Genomic DNA, 6,000 nt, shown 5'->3' on the forward strand with positions numbered 1-6,000 from the left:
TGACTCAGTAATTTCACTATTAGGAATTAGCCTCTAGACATAAAATACTTGCAATATATGTCAACATTATCTGTACTACTGCAATACTTTCTATGGGGAAACTCTGTGTTGCATTTAACTAACTTGTTTGCTTTAAATTTTTATAAATCTTCAATGCTATAATACATATTTTTGCTAATAGAGCAATATCACTACAGAAGTGAACAAAAAAGGTCATTCATGCTTGAGTTCCTACTCTATGTGGAGGGATTTTGATATAATCTCTCAATAAACCTGGATCATGAATAAAAATTTCCCCCACTGTCCAGAGAAGAAAACTGAGGGTCAAAGGGTATGTCACTCAGCTAGGGTCATGACTGACAAAAGCAGAATCGAAGTCTTGGGTTCTTACTTCAGACCATTTCTCTGGGACTGGAGAGATAGACAAGCGGTAGAACATGTGCATAGTAAGTGCAAAATCCTGAGTTCAAAACCAGATGCTGCATGCTCTCCTGGCCCCTAGCGCTGCTGGATGTAGCCCCTACAATAACGTTTAGTCTCTTTTAAACTATACCACCATGAAAAGGGTCAAGAATTCTTCTGTTTCTAGAAATATTAGCTGTAGAATTGTTGTTGTTTCAACAAACTCAATCTTGCTTCAAATAGAATACTTTTAAAACTGAAGGAAGAAAGAAAACTGAAGGAAGAATAGAAACCATTTTGTTGACAGGCTATAGTGGAAGAACCGTTCAAACCAAAAAAAAAAAATCACTTTCAATATGTTAAGCCAATTTCAATGACTTAAAAGAGTGGGAAAACACTCACAGTGATTTTTCTAGGCCCTTTCAGCAGCTTTCCTCTTGGTTCCCAAAAGTTCCATCACTGTCTTATAGTGGTGGCAGAATTATTTTCATCCCACCGAGGACCTGAAGGTTTTTTTCTAATAGCTCTGTTCAGTTCTTAAGTAAATAGGAATAATTTCCTACCTCTTTAAAACCTAGTTCCTCATATATAAAGGATGCTGGGGGATGTGTAGAAATGTGTGGCTGAGCTCAGATTCACAGCCTGAGGTTATAAGGCTGCATGCCAAGTTTTCACCTATATAGAATCATTCAGCAGGCTTAACCACTCTGCTTCTACCCGAAGGAAAATACTAACACGATTTAACTGCAGTTAAGAATTCCAGTAGGTACTTACTAAATGTGGCATAATCTTTTCCATGCGTAGAGAGAAGGAAATCATTTTGTTAATTCTATGCCTCACTCCCAACAGTCACTTTTCAGAGCTCAGTCTTCCATCAAAGCTGAAACAGTTTCATGAACTTTACATTTATTTGGTATAAAATCTGTGATTATGGGAACTACAACAAATTTATAGACACAGAGCTTACCAAAAAATAGATTTACAGGGCTAAAGTCCATGAAAAACATAAAGTGGTTTTCTTTGATAAAATCATTTTCATACTTTGCTCATAACTTCTCTTTTACTTTGTTAGTTAAGATCATTTCAATGAGAATGATAAGAATGAAGAGCAATAAGTTAGGAACACACAGAGAAAGGAAAAATTCACTATGCAAACAATAGGAGCATGAATCTCCTAGCAAAGAGAGCTACATGAAAGGGGAGAGGTTGTGGAAGAAAAAGTGTTTCTGGCCAGACCCCTGAGACTGTAGGCAGTGCGGTTAGAACCCCTGTTTGTAGTTTGTCTGTGATCTTTTGCCAAAGGCAGATAATTTAGCAATGGTAAGAATAAAGAAAGGATTTACCTTACAGCTGATGTGGCAGGAAAATCACTTACTGTACATTTTGGGGGAGGATTTGGGAAAGTAAAGACAACAGCATGGGTTCACAATAAAAAGGTAGCACCTTTTATAATGAAAAACTAGTTCAGAGAACTTCTCAGAATCTTAGAGTATGCCTTTGAAATGTTTAAGCCAGGTCCAAAAAACCAGTTACTGGCAAAAGGCATTACCTTGAGAAATTCACTAGCAAATATGTCAGTTAAAAAAGACATACGTAGTAGTTGCTGATTCTACCAGGATGGTTTAACTATGACTCAGTTGTGACTTCAAAGTGAGCACTGTGGTGGCTAAGAAGTTTGTGTGATATGTTTCTACAAAAGATTGGGTGGGGGGGTGGGGGCAACAGGTGGCTATGATCAACTTGACTGCCTCTTTGGGAGGATGGTGTAAACCATGTTGTAAGCTAAAGAGTAAACCATATGAGGAGTTTTAAGGAGGTGTTTAATGCTTAAGGTTGTTAGATGGAATGTTTTACCAGTAAAAGTGTGTTTAAATATAAGTAGCCCTAGTGATGGAAAATGCTTCAAAAAATAGCTGTGAATAGATAAAACTGAAGAATTTACTGTGAGACCTGCCCCAACCCCATAGAACCTTATTTTGCCAAGGGACTAGCCAGACAAAAAGACAAATGTGGAATTTCTTGTTGCAATTTTAGGAGTTGACTCTATACATTGTTTTTGTAATTAGAATAGTTATATATACTATCTGATAAATTTAAAAAAGAATGCAGAATTACCAACACATCTTCAATGGCCACTCTCCTCTTTTTCCCTTGCAGTAAAACTCTATTTTAATAGAGTGACAATATTTTGAGTTATAAATCATTAAGAAATGACTGTGTTTTCCAACCTCCACAGTTGAGAGCATAATCTATAGTTCAGACACCAATGTATAAGCAGAAGTCCTGTCCAATTGATTGATCAGGGTTTAAAATCCTTTCAAAGACATTCACGCTTTTTTTATCCTTGCATCTCAGTGCTCTGAGATGTGCAAGCCTGACTTGAACTCCAGATACCAGCATGGGAACATGAAAACAGGACACTTATTACGAGGATGGGAAAGCAGAAGTCCCAACTCCTTGATTTGTGAAGCTTCTGGGTGAGGCCTAAACTATCTATAGTCTGATTTTGCCTGAGATAAAAATGATTTCTAGGGGCCAGACTGATAGTACAATGCATAAATCTCTTGCCTTATTCAGCATCAGCAGAGCTGGGTTTGACAGCCCTGTAGTACCCTGAGGTCTGCAAGGAGTAGGGTCTGAGCACAGAGCCAGGTAAACACTAATTACCACTGGGTATGAATCAAAAACAGAACAAAAAATTTTTTCTAGATTTATTGTGATGTTTTGTTTCTTTGGTTGGTTATTTTTTAGGTTGAGAGGGTGGGGCTTATATCTCTATTACTCACATGTATGTAAATCCTCACTGACACAAGCTGTCACTGTCATCACTGTCATCCCGTTGCTCATCGTTTTATTCAAGCAGATACCAGTAACGTCTCCATTGTGAGACTTGTTGTTACTGGTTTTGGCATATCGAATACACCACGGGTAGCTTGTCAGGCTCTGCCATAACGGCGAGATACTCTCAGTAGTTTGCCAAGCTCTCTGAGAGGGACTGAGGAATTGAACCCAGGTCGGCAGTGTGCAAGGCAAAAACCCTACCTTCTGTGCTATCGCTCCAGCCCATAATCAGCAATAAGCTACCAGGTGCATATTTAACATTTCTTATATCACTCTCCTCCAAGAGAGCCATTCCTTTGAAGTATCAAACTTGAATCTTTAAAACTCCTTGGCAGAGTAACATTTCAATATCTAGAAGAAAATAACATCTGGCCCCTTTTCTCCCAAAGCAAACCACTTACTTAACAGACAGAATGAGAATATTAATGTTAAGAGTAGGGTCATTCCCCTGTGAAACGGAGTAGAAGCACGATACCATACTAGGGACATTCATGTGGTTCGCCACTGCTCAAAAATTTCTACTAATCTTTATGGTTACTGCTCAAAGTTTCCCAGTGTTTTAGGAAAATCAATCAATTAAGGCTCTAAGTATTTTTCCAATATTTTTTAACATTTCTTATAATGACATCTAGGAACAAAATGAAATTATATCAAAGTAGCTATGGATTCCAAATAGAAAATTATTATATGATACTTCTGAAACAAATAAAAAGTGTATATCCATTAGACATTAACTTAAGAGCTGAAAAAATTCAAAACCAATGAATTTATTATTAAATCTTCAGGCTGCATAGACCCAAGGTCTACAATGGGGACAAAGGGAAGGGATAGAGTAAAATTGTTTTGGGAATTTTAGGAATATTTTAAACCTTTAAGAATGTCCATGCAGACTTTGTAATGAAAGTGACAAAGAAAAGAAAAGAAAAAAAAGTGACTGTGGAGTGATTAAATGGCTTAATAATCTGTCTCTCCCGAGTTTCTATTTTGAGGAATGAAGGGCCCACAGTTGGAAGCCTGACTCAAGAGTTGCGGGAGAGGGTAGTTGGAACAGAGAAGGGGCCATTATGACCATAATGGCTGGATAGGATCACTCTGGATTGGGATGGGTGCTGAAAATGGGCAAATGATCAAACATGATGGCCTCTCAGTATCTATATTGCAAAGGATAATGCCCAAATGGAAAGAAAGGGAGGAGGGAGGGAGGGAGGGAGGGAGGGAGGGGGAGAGAGAGAGAGAGAGAGAGAGAGAGAGAGAGAGAGAGAGAGAGAGAGAGAGAGAGCCTGCCACAGAGGCAGGCTTGGGGGGGGCGTTAAGGGAGGTGGCAGGAGGGAAGGGGGGCTATTGGTGGTAGGAAGTGTACACTGGTGGAACAGTGGGTGTTGGAACATTGTATGACTGAAACTCAATCATGAAAGTTTTGTAACTGTACCTCATTGTGACATGATGATTAAATTTTTTTTAAGAAAAAAATTGAATGGGACTCAAATGGGCTGTTCTAGATACATCAGGATCTAAAAGTTCAAAATAAAAACAATGAGGCCAGAGAGATGGTACATGGGTTAAAGCACTTAACCTTGCATGTGGTCAATCCTAGTTTGATTCCCCAGCCCCAAATGGAAGGGAAGGAGGAACGAAGGGAGGGAGGGAGGGGAGGAGGGGGAAAGGAAGGAAGTGAGGAAGGGAGGGAGGGAGGAAGGAAGTGAGGAAGGGAAGGAGGGAGGAAGGGAGGAGAAGAGAGGGAGGGAGGGAAGAGGGGAGGGCAGGAAGGAGAAAATCATATAATGAAGTTGCAGTCTTCTAATTGCGTCTTCTCTACCACATTACTCGAGCCCCTAAGAGGTTTAGGAAGACATTCTAGTTCAAGGAATTGATGAGGGAGAGATATATAGGATGGAAGAGAGTCATATTCACTGTTTTGCCCCGTAATCTGCCACAAGGAGCACTTTTAAAAGCTTTTCTATCCGTCTTGACAACAGAACGCTGACTCAATTCTTGATATTGTGAGGTAGTGACCCACTCAAACTCGTTGGGCTATGCTCTGTGTTATATATGAATCAATGCTTTTAACCAACAAGTAATAGAAGTCTCCCCACTTAGAAATCTGAGAAATTAAGTGGAAACTTACAGGGGTAGCTGAGGGTTATGTTTTAAGCATCCAGTCAGCCTCTAGAGCCCAAACTCTTCATGGCTTCACCTCTGGTCCCTAATGCTCAGAGTCTCTTATGGATGCAATTTCTATTTTAAAGTGTCAAAGAAATATGGAAGGGAAACAACAGTGAAAAGGAACAAGCTTTCATTTTCAAAATGAAGAGCAGTGATGTGTGCAGGTTAGATGGAGGGTGACTTTGAAAGGAAGTTTGGCACAGCCATGGGTGTTACAGGCCTATGATTAATTGAGAACGGATGTGGTGGGGGCATGCTGATCAACCAGCGACCCTGTTCTCAGGAAATCAGCCCCCTTAGAGAATGCTTTGAAATAAGTTGAAAATGCAACAACCCAAACAACAGCACCCCTAGGAAACATGAGCCAGAATTTCCCCCAAATCCTCCGGCTTGGAAATTGAGTGTGTAGTGTTTCTATTCTCAACACAAACACATTTAACACATTTTTTTTCTATAGACTTTCTTAGTTTGATTTCTTTTAAGGAAGTTTTTCTAAATATGACTTCACATACTGTTTTTCGTAAGTGTAGTGCAGGCATAATTTTATTATAACCGTCAGAATTAGAATTTTGCAGGAGGGTTTTGAAGGACCTA

Source organism: Sorex araneus, chromosome 2 (genome assembly GCF_027595985.1).
Source record: "Sorex araneus isolate mSorAra2 chromosome 2, mSorAra2.pri, whole genome shotgun sequence".
Classification (NCBI taxonomy): domain Eukaryota; kingdom Metazoa; phylum Chordata; class Mammalia; order Eulipotyphla; family Soricidae; genus Sorex; species Sorex araneus.